The sequence below is a fragment of the Nymphalis io genome, chromosome 28, assembly GCF_905147045.1.
Source record: "Nymphalis io chromosome 28, ilAglIoxx1.1, whole genome shotgun sequence".
NCBI classification, from domain to species: domain Eukaryota; kingdom Metazoa; phylum Arthropoda; class Insecta; order Lepidoptera; family Nymphalidae; genus Nymphalis; species Nymphalis io.
In genome coordinates this window covers 6756152-6771481 of record NC_065915.1, presented here as the reverse complement: position 1 = coordinate 6771481, position 15330 = coordinate 6756152, and the positions used below count along the sequence as shown (strand labels likewise).

The following is a 15330-nucleotide window of genomic DNA, read 5'->3' as shown; positions in this document are numbered from 1 at the left end:
TTTTGCGTTTTAGTAATATTTTGGTATATTAATTGAGAAAATGTTGTATATCAGTTGAATTTTCCACAGTGGGTGGTTATTTAGGTTGAAATTTAATAATTGATTTAAATTTTTGAATATCTAATAGTAATAATACATATATCACAATCATAAGACCGTTTCATTATTTCTTCAATAAAACTGTCAGTTGATAGTAATAAAGCCAGATTTTAGACACAATAGTATTCAAACCTGATAACTATTGAATGGGACATGGCAAAATATGGGTCCATTGATCATTAAATACTTTTTTTTAATATATACTTTAAAGTCGAGTCATACACCAATCATGGTGTATGATCGAGTTAATTTGTTGTATAATGTATGTGGTGTATACTGTTTGTTTCCCAAATATAATAAAAATAAAAAAATAAAATAATTTGTTTATATTATCAATATAAAAAATAACAATTAAACTTTACAATTTATTAACACAATATTCGTATTCATACTACAATTTCCAATAATCTTTTATTTTAAACAGGTGACACCCAATGCCACAACAGTGCATACTCAGAAAAAGAATGCCTTAATATATTTCGGACTACGAACTTCGTCAGCGCGATCTAATCTACTACTAGTGACATCTATCGTCTCAAAGTTGTAAACGTAACATCGTTCATACAAGTTAAACGCTTACAATTATTAGGATAAGTCTTACAAGCTAGCCGTTAAGCCAAAGAGGCGCTGCTGGTACTAGACGATTTAATTAAAAGGAAAGCTTTTATACTATACACTACATTATACTAATCTCTTGATCAAATTTATGAATCTAAATAACTAAACTAATAAATATGATTTCCGGTAATACTCTCTAGCTACAGTAGCGCCAATCTGGCAATTTTTGAAACGTTTATTTAAAATATTTCCTGTATGAAATAAAGGTTTCTTCACCTCTATACTCCATACTTACTATGAAATAACAATTGACTTGATATAGTCTCTTTGATATAGCGGCTAGCTTGTGATTACTTTATTCTATTTGAAAGGCATAAATAGGCTTATTGTAACCGTGAAAACATATCGTGTTACGTTTACGGCACTGACACGATAGATGTCGCTAGTAGTAGATTAGATCGCGCTGACGAAGTTCGTAGTCCGAAATACATAAGGGTGACCGGCGAGGAGCAATGCATACTTACCTGGCGTAGGGGACACCGTGATCATGAAGGCGGTTCCCCCAGAGCGAGGCCTGTCCATTGCACTGCGGACGGGTTGACCTCTGCGATTATCCCTAATGCGGATAACTCGGACGCGTAATTTTTGGTAGTGGGGACTGCGTACGCGCCGTCCCCCTTAAAATAACTCGTATATAATTTTAATATAATTATGGTATTAAAAATATCGGCCAATAACCAAACTTTCTAGGAGCGATTAAAGTCCTACACTCCTAAGATTTAAAATGTCACCAGTAGGAATCGATCGCTTTATAGAATTGTAGGTACGCTAGCCATATTAAGACTATCGAGGCAGCCAAAAGTAAAATAGATTTACAACTGAAAGCCAGTTCCTTTGATCTTACTCTACGGCTCTATTCGGTATATTCCGAATAGGTGGTAGCTCTACAGTCAATTGAATCTAGAAACGTGATCATTCAAATGTAGGTACTTATTTTTATAAGGAACTATCGCTTGGCCCGCTGCTTTGTCTGCGTTATAACCGTAAATCAAGTTAAACGGGATAAAAAGACCAAAACATCTTATTTATGTCATATCTTAGCTGTGATAAAACGTGAAGAAGTAACAAATATCCACAACATACACAAACTTTCGTATTTATGGCAGTGCGATTATTATTATTATTCTAATAATTAAATATATAGATATACTGAATTATTGTAACGCCTCCTTTATAAACTATGTTAGGTGTAGTACCTATTTCTCTTTACGAGAACAACTATATCTTTGACATGATTACACGTAAACAGTGGCGTAGCTAGGTGAACAAGGGCCCCGATGCATAAGGAAAGAATCGGGCCCTCATCCCCTCTTTCCGTGTAGCTTGAACTTATATTGGCCTACAAAATTATAGATAGGAACAAGAACAGGAAACAGTGAGTTCAACTTATCCCTAGTAAGCTAAATCCATACGTCGCCTCTATGAGGGGTAGAATCTCTATGTGTTTAATAGAAGAAAATGGGAATAAATAAACACCGACGCACATGACAATACAGAATATTTATTACACAGATGAGATCAATAAAAGGAAAAAAAACCTTTTTTACAGAAATCCCCGACCACACAAAACTTTTATTTTTCTTTTATACTCCTCTCTTTTCAAAGCTGAGGTTAGAGGGCCGTCTGAGCTCCGAGACCCTGGTGCACTGCACCACCTGGCCCTACGATAGCTACGCCACTGCACATGAGCATGCTACATACAGTTACCCATGGGTATAGCAGCAGCAAGTAATAGAAAATATAAAATCCTTCTTACCTAAAGAAACTGTAAATAGGGATGCAACAAAACAATTTAATTCAAACTTTATTAAACGCTAAAAGTAAAAAGTAATATCCTATAAAATTGAAAAATATATATTACTGAGAACTTAGAAGTAAAGAGTGATGGAACAACGTAGTAAGGTAGTAAATAATTAGGAAGATGTAATTTTTTTTTGTACAAAAATAATCTTTAAATGATTATAATAACATGTGTGAAAAATTATGATTATATCATTTAAACTTTTTTTTTATATGTAGGCGCTCTCGTACAATTTCTGCTCCGTCCGAGTTTTGACTGTGACGTCACTTCGCCCAATCTTTATTGCGGGCGACTCTTTTATAAACTTTACTGTATATTTGTAAACCGCTGTTGTAAAGTTTCGGCTGGACCAGTAAATTGTATAAGTAGTAGATAGTAGTGTTTATTTTATTTTTTGTAATTTTGTATATGAGTCTTGTTATTTTTTTTTTTTATAGAATAGGAAGGTGGACAAGCATATGGGCCACCTTTTTTTTTTTATATTCGCCGGGAGGGCAAATGACTCTACTCCACCTGATGGTAAGTGGTAGTAGAGTCCAAACGCGACGACGGCCAGTACAGACGGGAAAAACGTTCTGCACTAGCCGCCTTCGCCTTGCCGGCCCGCAAGATGCCTCTTCACCCCTCGTTTGAAGGAACCCGGGTTGTAAGAGGAGGGGAAAACGTGAGCTGGTAAGGAATTCCATTTTTTGGAAGTGCGACAAAGAAAGGAGTTGCCAAATTTCTTTGTTCGCGATGGAATTGATGTCGCAGTTAGGCGGTGACATCGAGAACCAGCTCGCGTGGACTTAAGAAGGAAGGGGAAAGCAGGAATTAGAGAGAATAATTCCTCAGAGCACTCGCCGTGATACAGTCGATAGAAAGCGCTCAGTGCTGCAATACTCACGACGCAATTGTAAAGGTTCAAGTGTGTTTGTGACCTTTACGTCGCCAATAATGCGTACGGCACGTCGCTGCAACCGGTCCAAGGCCTCAAGTAGGTACTCAGCGGAGCCATCCCAAAGGTGCGAGCAATATTCCACGCAAGACCGTACCTGTGTTTTGTACAGCAGGCACAGTTGTTGTGGCGTGAAAAAGCGCCGCACCTTGTTCAGAACTCCCAGTTTCCGTGAAGCTGTTTTTATAACAGCCTCGATGCAATCCCTTGGACTAAGGTCGCAGCGAACGTCAATCCCCAGCATGGCGATTTTGCTTTGCATCACCAGCGGAGTACCACAGAGGGAGGGAAGAGGGGAAAATGTTGACTTTTTCAATTATGTTACGAGTAGATATCATCAAACTATTTGATTTGGTATTATTCCTTATCCTACTAATATTAAAAACACCAATGTGTGTTCACATGATTTCTAACTGACTGACGTCACAAAATGATTTTATATATATTAAATTACATAAAGCTATAACAACATGATTTCTATGTTTATTACAAAGTCGTAGTTGACAATAAAAAAATTATATAATAAATGTTTGGTTTCTGTTTTTTGATTGAACTATTGCCAACGTCCATACCATGTTGAATACACCGGTTCTCGTCCGATCACCGCAGTTAAGCAACATCGGGCGCGTTCAGTACTTGGATGGGTGACCGCCTGGGAACACCGCGTGTCGTTGGCCTTTTTATATTTCATTTTTCTCATGTTAAATTTCATTTTGAGCGTATATCTGGTATTTGCTTATCCAAATATGGTTATCATGTAGTATAGTCGTTATAAAACAAAAAAAATATAATCAAAATATTCTTTACTCAAGTAAGTACATTAGAATCGTCATATTTCAGGTTTAAATTGACTGTAGAGCTACCACCTACTCGTAATTCCACCACCTACCACGAACTCGATTATGCCGAAAAAAGTCGGTAAGATAACCAGTTGTAATTCTATTTTACGTTTGACTGCCTAAATGACGATGGTCTAAATATGGCTAGTGTACCTACAACTCTTACCTCTAACTCTTATCCCTAATGCGGATAACTAGGACGCGTAATTTTTGGTAGTGGGGACTGCGTTCGCGCCGTCCCCCTTAAAATAACTCATGACAATACAGAATATTTATTATACAGATGAGATCAATAAAAGGAAAAAACCGATTTTTAACAGAAATCTCCGTCCGAACAAGATTTTTTTCTTTTTTTCTTTTATGATCCTCTCTTTTCAAAGCTTAGGTTAGAGGACCCTCTGAGCTCCGGGGCCCTGGTGCACTGCAACACCTGGCCCTACGATAGCTTCGTCACTGCACGTGAATATGTTACATATAATTGTCCATGGGTATAGCAGCAGCAAGTAATAGAATAATATATAATCCTTCATACCTAATAAAACTGTTAATAGAGATGCAACTAAACAATTTAATGCAAAATTTATTAAACCCTAAAAGTAAAAAAAAGAAACTAAACTGGACTGTCTTGATAAGTTAAATTAGTCATACTACTTTTTGCATGTTAACTTGATTTCAGTTGTGTAAAATTCAATCGATTAAATATTTATTGTCAAAATGTTCAAGGTTTACGAACAAAAACTAATGATCTATATAGAAATATTTGTTGTTGTACGTATGATTTAATAATACTCACAGAAACCTGGTTGTGTGACAGCATTCTTAATTGTGAAATGTAGAGACATGTATAACTCTAAAAAAAAAACATGGGGGAGGAGTGCTGGTTGCCGTGTCCAATAGACTTATTTCTCGAAGAATGGTCCACTGGGATAGTTCTTGTGAGGATTTGTGGATCGTTCTAGAAATAAAACCATCTATAAAAATTGCTATTTGCGCAACCTACATTCCTCCACCAGTTAATAAAAAAGTCTTGGAAACATTTATGGACAATTTTAATCGTGTTACAGAACAAACGAAATATAACACACTAATAATTGGCGATTTTAACTTAAGTTGCATTGATTGGAACTTGGCTGATGGTCCCCATGATAGTTACCATACAACTACTTTAGCTTAATCTTTAATAGACTTTTCCCATACTAATTGTCTTCGTCAAATGAATCGCATTAAGAATGTAAAAAATAAAGTACTCGATCTAGTGTTTTTTAATGGTGAATCGTTAACGGTTACAGTAGATAATGCCCCTAAAGAATTAACTCGCATTGATCCACTACACCCACCCCTTAATATTGATATTGTCGTAACACACAATTTGCAGGAAAACTTGAGGATTAATCAAGATATCAAAAAATATAATTTCGCTAAGGCCAATTTTGTAGCTATAAATGAATTTCTTAAAAGTATAGACTGGAGTGAAAAATTTGCAGAGCTTCATGATATTAACACAATGGTTGATTACCTATATACGAAGATATATAATTCTATAGAACTTTACACGCCGAATTTCAAAAGAACAAAATCATTAAAATATCCACCTTGGTTCAACAAAACTCTTATAAAGAGAATAAGAGAAAAGGAAAAACTAAGATTGAAATTTAAAAAATACAAAAATGCTATGGATGGTTTGTCACTTACGCTCTTAGAAAAACGATGCGATAGACTATCTATTGAGTGTTACAATTCTTATCTTAACTTTGCAGAAGAAAAGATTAGATCCAACAGTAAATTTTTCTGGTCATATATGAAAAGCAAACGCGATAAAAATGTTAACACCTATCCAACATTAATGAAAAATGATGAAACTGTAGCGTCTGATGGCTTAGCAATTTGTAACCTATTTGCGTCACAGTTCTCTTCGCTGTATGAAGAAAACGAGAGCAAGTACGATATGGACAAAATACTGCGAACCATGGATGCTACAGTCAGTTGCAATAATAGCCTACCTTTGATCCAGCTTGATGAATCCGAAGTCATTAATAAATTAAAGAATTTGGATATAAATAGGGTTCTGGATCTGACAATATTCCGCCTAATTTTATTATAAACTGTGCCCAAAGTCTTGCTGTACCACTAACAATTATTTTTAACAAAGCATTAGTCACCGGAATATTTCCTTCTAAGTGGAAAACTGCGAAAGTAGTCCCTATTTTCAAAAGTGGAGAAAAAAATTATGTAAAAAACTATAGGCCTATTTCAATCCTTTCTATCTTTGGTAAGGTGTTGGAGTCTCTAATATATCCATATATTTACAGTCATGTTAAATGTTTTCTTAGTACCCACCAGCATGGCTTCATAGCCGGTAGATCTACATGCACAAATCTAGTAAATTACTCCGAAATCTTATTTGAATCTGTTGATAGGAACAAGAGAGTGGATGTTATCTACACAGACTTAAGTAAAGCATTTGACCTGGTTCCATGTTCAGTACTAGTCTTGAAGTTGTCCAATTATGGTATTGTCGGATCTTTACTGAGATTTCTAGCATCATATCTTACAGAAAGACATTTTTATGTTGTTGCCGGCGGTTATGAATCGGTTGAATGCGATGTAAAATCTGGAGTCCCACAAGGATCACACCTGGGTCCGCTGCTCTTCAATATATTCATAAACGATCTGCCTAATTGTTTTAAATATTCTACACCATTTCTGTATGCTGACGATGTCAAACTTCTTAAAATGATTGAAGAACCAAATGACACTATTCTTTTACAAGATGATCTGACAAGATTATACCATTGGTGTAATGATAACGGCATGAGACTTAATTCAGTAAAATGTTCATGGATATCATTCACCAGGAGTTTAAAAGAATTTCAAACGAATTATTACATAGTTGGTGCCCCTATTAAATCTGTGGACAGAATTTCAGGCCTGGGAGTAATCTTCGACAAAAAACTAACTTTCATACCTCATATTGATGGTGTAATTAGCCGTGCCTCGAAAATGTTAGGTTTTGTAATAAGAAATGGAAGATTATTTCGAAATCCTAGAACAAAAATTATTTTATTTAATAGCTTAGTCAGGAGTATACTGGAATACGGAAGCGTTGTTTGGAGGCCACATTATGCAACACACTGCCTAAGACTTGAGAGGATACAGAAACGTTTTCTTTATCATCTTACTTTCTCGTTAGGTAAAGGGAAAATACTTCCTTCTTACAAAAAAAGATTGGAATTTTTCAAAATTCTTTCACTAAGTGATCGGAGGGATTTGTTGGATTTAAAATTTCTTTATAAAACACTTAACAACAACTATGATAACTCGTTTCTGATATCAAAAATTAAATTGAATGTTCCCATTAGATATCCACGTAAACTAATAACACCATTAGTAAGACCTTTCCGCAAAACTGTTTTAGGAAGCAATTCACCTGTATCTCGCTTATGTGGGATTTTGAAACAAGTTTCACAAAAAAATATTGTCAAAATTGTCAGCTAACTAATTTATTTTGTTTATATTTGTATTTTATTATTTTACTATTATTGTTAATTCTTGTCATTTTTAACCTTGATTTACTAACAATTAATTATTTATAAGTTTGTCATCTCCAACTTTATCTTTGCAAGTGGTATTCACCTTAATAGGTAATGCATTTAGTTTTAAGTTGTATTAAAATTGTATACCTTTGTACGTGTTGATGTATTTACCACTGGTGAATCTTAAATAAATAAAATAAAATAAAATAAAATAAAAAAAAAACTATAAATTAAAAAAATTATATCACTGAGAACTTAGAAGTAAAGACGAATGAAATGAAAGAAATGGAACAACCTGGTAAGGTAGTAAATAATTAGGAAAATAATCTTTAAATGATTATAATAACATGTGTGAAAAAAATATAATTATATCATTTAAACTTTTTTTTATATGAAGGAAGATAATGTCGATATAGAATATAATATACGTTTCCTATATTTTATTTATACACACACAACTCGGGGCGCGATAGTCACGATACGGAGCGACGGCATATTATCCTATATTTGCTTGTGATGAAAGTGCAAATAAAATTAACAATCTCGAATGTGTAGGATGCAAACATACTATGGTATTGGTTACATAGCGATGTGAGGAGCCAACTTGAAATGAAATTGACATTTACTGTAAGAAACCCTTTTTATGTATAAGGGGAGCAAACAAGCATGAGGCTTCCCTGATAGAAAGTGATTACCACTGTCCAAGGACATCTGCAACACCGGAGTACTTGCAGGTGCGTTGCCGGCCTTTATGGAACGAGTAGGCTCTTTTCTTGAAGGTTTCTATGTCATAACGGTTCGAAAAAGTTGTTGGGAAATAATGGTTCCGCATCGAGATGGTATGGGTGGAATTTACAATTTAGACGCGATGTCCGGTGATGAAATTCAGCGCAACGGAATAATCTATACAGGTCCTCAGAGCATTCCCCTTAAAAGATGCGATAGAAGATGCAGAGTGATAACATTTCTTCCGCCTAGAGATGAGAGCAGTACTCCATGTGAGGCTGTTTTTTTGTCTTGTAAAATTTTAGGCGAGAAGCTGACACAAACACAAATTTACCAATAACATAGATGAGTAGCTGTGGTCTGTCCACATTGATATATGCATCTTCAGTGCATCTAATTGATAGTTTACTTAGAACTCCTTCTTTATTTGGCCTCGGGCTGACCTGACCATAGTTGATTTATCAACCTAAGTACATTTGTTAAAATTTATTTATAACCCTGCCTTTTAAGAACCTCTAAAATTCTCTTTTTTACGTCAAGTCTTGTCAAGTCACGTCTCATCTTTCATGGTGTAGGATTTAGTGGAGGCCAGTGGCCATATCGACGGTCGTAAATTATTTAACCACACACGACTTATATATTCGGTCGTCTTAGTGGCATTGGAAACCGCTCCTTCACTGTGACAGCATAGTCGACACATTTTTCTTGACGTCAAAGATATAACTCATAATCAGACAAGCACCGCCACATAAATCTCTTGTTCATGAAACCATTAACGACGTCGCGAACTTTATATGAACGTTTATATGAACGATGATTGGTTAGAACAGTTAAGGTTAGATTCGGTTTTATTTCGGTGCTGTGTAAATGTAAATGAATCCTTTGTGATTTAATACGTCTGTACCAATCAAAATTGAAGCCATTATGTAATCGGAACAACATATGTCTAATTCTAACGAAACTTTCGGAAACTTTGCGATCACCGTTACTTAAGAAATGGTTTCAATTTACTGACTTCCTATCCCGCGCATCAAACGAACACGCGGTCTATCCCACTTCTGATCTTACAAACCACAAGTGAAAATGACTTTTTTAAAAATAATATATCGTAAATTTATAATGTTACTATTTACGAGTGTATTCAACTGCATAATAAGAACTACACAAATAAACAAACAAAACAATCATTAATAACTAAAAATGACAATTCAGGTAATTGTATATTCAAAGCACCCAAAAGTGACATTCTTCTTCTACGACGGGCGATGCCGCACTTTTCTTTTTTTAATATATTCCGGTACAAGGAATTCAATGTTAAGATTATGTTATTATTATTGCCTCTGTTCTAGTGGCACTATACAATTCCGCAGTTCCCGAAGTCCTTGGTTCAAACCATCAATAGATCTTATTGGGTTTTTCTGTCGAAGATTCTCAGCAGCGGCCCGGAGTATGGAAGTTAAAAATACACACTCCCGTGCCTCTTTCCGGTCGTGTCGGATTGCCATCCCATCTGATTATAAGAGTGTGGTAATAAAAAGTGCATCTGTGCTTGCGCACATACTTGTGTACTATAATATACCTTATGAAGTTGGCTACTCTCTGGAGTTGGCCGCCATGGCCGAAATCAGTCAGGATATCAATCATGGTTTTTGTTTTTAGAATAGGAAGGCCGACGAGCATATGGGCCACCTGATGGTAAGTGGTCACCAACGCCCTTAGACATTGGCATTTTAAGAAGCCAATGTGCCACCAACCTTGGGAACTAAGATGTTATGTCCCTTGTGCCTGTAATTACACTGGCTCACTCACCCTTCAAACCGGAACACAACAATACCAAGTACTGCTGTTTTGCGGTAGAATATCTGATGAGTGGGTGATACCTTCCCAGACGAGCTTACACAAAGCTCTACCATCAATTATGTTACGAGTAGGTATCATCATACTATTTGATTTGGTATTATTCCTTATCCTACTAATATTAAAAACACCAAAGTGTGTTTAAATGATTTCTAACTGACGTCACAAAATAATTTTATATATATTTTATTACATAAAGCTATAACAACATGATTTTTATGTTTATTAAAAAGTCGTAGTTAACAGTAAAAAAAAAGATATAATAAATGTTTAGTTTGTGTTTTTTGACTGAACTGTCGCCAACATCCATACCATGTTGAATACACCGGTTCTCGTCCGATCACCGAAGTGAAGCAACATCGGGCGCGTTCAGTACTTGGATGGGTGACCGCCTGGGAACACCGCGTGTCGTTGGCCTTTTTATATTTCATTTTTCTCATGTTAAATTTCATTTTGAGCGTATATCTGAATTTTGATTATCAAAATATTTTATATAGTATACTCGGCTTAAAACAAAAAAAGCATAATTAAAATATTCTTTACTCAAAGAAGTACATTAGATATTATTATATTTAAATCATATAGAATTATTTTTAAGTTGTACGGCAAAAGTAACTGTAAGTCTATTTTACTTTTGGCTGCCTCGATGGTCTAAATATGACCAGCGTACCTACAACTCTATAAAGCGACCGATTCCTACTGGTGACATTTTAAATCCTAGGAGCATAGGACTTTAATCGCTCCTAGAGAGTTAGGTTATTGGGCGATTATTTTAATGCTATTAATATATTTAAATTTATTATTGTTATTTTAAAGGGGGACGGCGCGTACGCAGTCCCCACTACCAAAAATTACGCGTCCGAGTTATCCGCATTAGGGATAATCGCAGAGGTCAATCAGTCCGCAGTGCAATGAACAGGCCCCGCTCTGGGGGAAACGCCTTCATGATCACGATCCCCTACGCCAGGTAGGTATGCTTTGCTCCTCGCCGGTCGCCTTCATGGGCATTTTTTTTAAAGTTTGCGTGATTTTAAAAAATGGTATTTTTTTTAGCACATTTATTTTATGCAATAATATCAACATTCATTAAATTAGTAATGTCTAAATTGTCATATAAACACAGAAATTACACAAAACACTATGTAGTTTATCATATATTGCGAATTAAATGCGTCCGACCCTGGTATTTTCTTCCACTGAGTTACGTGCTATTTTGCCTTGATTTTAGGGTAAAATAATATTAAAACCGCATATATTTATGTAACCAGATAAAGTAATATATAATCACAAATCTTCTCCTAATTTTTCATTATAAGCACTTATCAAAATGTGATCAACAATTGTACATCCTCTGAGTTAAAAAAACGACAAAAACATACTTATATTTCATCATTTTTGGCATTAATTTGAGATCCAAATAATATTATAAGTTAATGATAAAATTAATAAAGTTACACAACAACAAATGTAAAAGATACTTCGAGCTTTGTCTATCATTATTTAGAAATATTTAACAGCCAATTGTGTTTTTTTTGGTGGACCGTCACTCAACGGAACGGGTGGAAAATGTAGAGTCGTATACATTTTTATAAAAGCATTGAATTTTATTCTAACCTACATACTACATAACTAAATTTCTATTTACTAACTTTCCAAAACTTCTCTGGCTTTCATTATATCCATATTTTCTTTTAGACTGGATTTTTTATGTTACTATTTTGTAACAATACAATTGCTTTCTTGCTTGTTTGAAGTGCTGTTTTTAACACCAGAATTTTATTAGGGCATATTGTAGTTTCGAACTAATCTCTTCCTAATTGTTTCTCGTTTTTTTCTTGTTGATTCATTTTTTTGTAGATAGTGTAGTATTTTGATTATTTAAAACTTGTTTTACTTGCTATTTACGTTTCTGTTCTCACCACTTCTTTCGCTTCTCTTCTTTTTCATATTCCGTTAGCTCATTTATTTTCTTACTCTCGCAGTAAGTGCCATTCCAATATCTACAACAATAATATGTTAGTATGTGTCTTAATAAACATTAATTAAGGCTTTATTTTATATAGTTAAAATTGATTTATAAAATTTCTAATTTATAACGGCTCCACTTTTCAATTTTAAATGATTATAAAAATCTTTATATACAAGATAAAAACTATTTTTAGGAAAAAACTAAAATATCCGACTGAATAGAAAAAAAACAAATACTAAAAACCATCAAGCTGTTTAGGTTACAGAGTATGCTAAAGATACATACGTATATTATGTATGTATCGAAAAACATTACCATCCTTCAGGACAGTCGGGTAAATTTATCATTTTGAGGATTGAAGTATTTTAGCAATGTAAACGCGAATTTAGTTTCTACTGAGTTACGAAAACTGTTCCGCTGAAAAATTATTTCTCAGATGACGTAACGGATTTTTCGGTTACAACAATTCTTTTGCAAATTTCTGAGAATGAGTTACCAAGTTCAATCAAATTACTATATTTTAGATAAACAGACATTTTTATTATTCTGAAAATGTATAATTCTTATAGTAATATGAGTTACTTACCGAGTAATCAGCGTAAATCAGTGAAAATCCATAACGCCGCAACTGAGACGTGGTACTATTTTGCGTTTTACGAAACTAATGCAAGATTACCGTAGGGTTGTTAGTCTTAAAATATAAACCGGAATCGCAGTAATATTTTGGTATATTAACCGAGAAAATGACGTAACTTAGTTGAATTTTCCACAGAGGGCGGTTTTTTATGTTGAAATTTAATAATCAATTTAATTTTTTGAATAACTAATGGTAATAATACATATATCACAAGATGTAAATTTAAAAATAAAAAATTGTACGAAAATAATCTTTAAATGATTATAATAACATGTGTGAAAAAATTACAATTATATCATTTAGACTTTTTTTTTATATGTTGGTGCTCTCGTACAATTTCTGCTCCGTCCGAGTTTTGACTGTGACGTCACTTCGCCCAATCGTTATTGCGGGCGACTCTTTTGCGATACGCGCGTTGATAATTTCGTATTTATTTTATCCCTCTCTGTAATTTGGCGCCCCGCATACGTTCTTTCACTTATAATAATATTAGAACGACTATCAATATATTATTTTGTGCTAAAATAAGAGCAGTATTTTCACGTAGACTAACAAACAATCTACCGAAAGTCGATCTTATGATTGCGGATTAGTCCACAAATCACGCAAAATATACTAGTTAGCTTATTAGTATCGTTTATTTTAATATTTTGTTAATGCAGATTGATCATAGATGTGATCGGCAATAAGTCCGTGCGTACTCTTCATGTAGAGATACAAGTGCTTTTCGCTTTCGATAGAAGATAATATCGATATAGAATATAATATACATTTCGTATATTTGAATTATACACACACAATTCAGGTTGGATAGTTACGATAAAGTAACGGCATATTGTCCTCAATTTGCTTGTGATGAAAGTATTGCACTTTCATACATCGACGTGTTTTCGACAAATATTAGCGCGGCCGGTGTATGAAGCGTCTACAGTCCTGTCGTTTGCCAACATTAATATACAGAAGAAGCAGAGTAGGTGATAGCACCCAGCCTTTTTTTTTTTTTTTGCGCTGGAAAAACGCGTTTACGCATTTCCCCCACTTGAAGTGGGGGGTTATGTGGGACTCGCCGGCGCCGAGTATGTGCCGGAATACCCACTTAAAAACCAGCGGTACCCACACCGCCTTTTCGAGGGGCGTCACGGGATCGCTTGCGCATACTACCGTGACGCCCCGACGGTTGGCCCAACTCTGAAGGCCTCCAAATCCTAGGGGGTTCTCAGGGTACAAAGACCCCCTAACCCCGGCAACACTTAGGACGGGAGGAGAAGATGCGCATAGCGCCGACGCCTTCTCCCCGGTCTTCTTCGGCGAAGCGAGTCAGCGGAGGCCCTCTCCTCACGTTCCCGCTCCGCTGCCTCCTTCTGCGACAAGACATTTTCGCAGAAGGAGACCGTCTCCAACCAGCACCTCTCGCTACCAAGCATTGCGTTTATCACACTTGGCAGCGAGAGGTCTTCACCGACTAAGGCCGCCAGGGACAGGCGCTAAGGTCCCCAAGCGGCACACTCCATCAGAGTGTGGCACGCTGTGTCCGAAGGCGCACCACACTCATGGCAGGAGGGTGTCACCTCCCGCCTCGCTATCCGGTGCAGGTACTTACCGACACAACCGTGTTCGGTAAGTACCTGCGTCAGCCTGAATGTGAGTGTGCCGTGACTCCGTTCCACCCAGCGACTCAAGTGGGAGCGGACCGCCTCCACTGTCACGAGGCGTGCCGAGGGGGACCTCAGGTCCTCCTCCCACCTACGAATCAAGGCTCGCTGGGCTAGGGCCCTGACTCGCTCAATCTCCGCCGAGCCTGGACGGACGCCGTTTGACCTCGTTTCCACCCGGAACCGGTGCACTTCCGCAAGCACCTCTGCCTGGAGTTCCCAGGGCGGATCGCTCGCGAGAAGTGTCGCTGCCGTCCATGACACCGTACGGTACCCACGTATCGCTCTCACCGCTATGACTCTTTGCGGCCTCCGCAGAAAAGCTCTGTTACGAGTGGTGAGAGCATCCACCCAAATGGGAGATAGCACCCAGCCTTGTGGAACACCAGAATTGACGAATTTTAAGCATGGACCGTCAACAACCTTGATGGTCCGATCAGGCAAAATTGGTTATCCAGTTGAATTGTTCCTGGGAAGACCAATCTAAGGCTTTTTCTATGTCCAGACTAATTGCTAACTTTATTGTAGTTGAGTCCAAGAGGTGGCCTCTTAGACTCAATTGCTAGCGCGTCGGTCAGGTATACTAGAAGATCACCGGTGCTAGCTTTACATTTAATTCAATACTGTAATAATAATAACATGGTGATTCAAAAGTACCCTTA

At 36.3% G+C, this 15330-nt stretch overlaps 4 non-coding genes across 4 annotated transcripts; 3 read left to right on the top strand and 1 right to left on the bottom strand.

Annotated features, from left to right (window-relative positions):
* Positions 1-1173: 1173 nt before the first annotated feature.
* On the top strand, positions 1174-1335 carry LOC126779353 (U1 spliceosomal RNA). Its single transcript, XR_007670326.1, has one exon. It is a non-coding gene; the product is annotated as a U1 spliceosomal RNA (small nuclear RNA).
* A 2678-nt stretch (positions 1336-4013) lies between these two features.
* On the top strand, positions 4014-4132 carry LOC126779342 (5S ribosomal RNA). Its single transcript, XR_007670316.1, has one exon. It is a non-coding gene; the product is annotated as a 5S ribosomal RNA (ribosomal RNA).
* Positions 4133-10708: 6576 nt separating this feature from the next.
* Positions 10709-10827, top strand: LOC126779348 (5S ribosomal RNA). Its single transcript, XR_007670322.1, has one exon. It is a non-coding gene; the product is annotated as a 5S ribosomal RNA (ribosomal RNA).
* A 398-nt stretch (positions 10828-11225) lies between these two features.
* On the bottom strand, positions 11226-11385 carry LOC126779368 (U1 spliceosomal RNA). The gene has a single exon (XR_007670342.1). It is a non-coding gene; the product is annotated as a U1 spliceosomal RNA (small nuclear RNA).
* Between the last annotated feature and the right edge of the window lie 3945 nt (positions 11386-15330).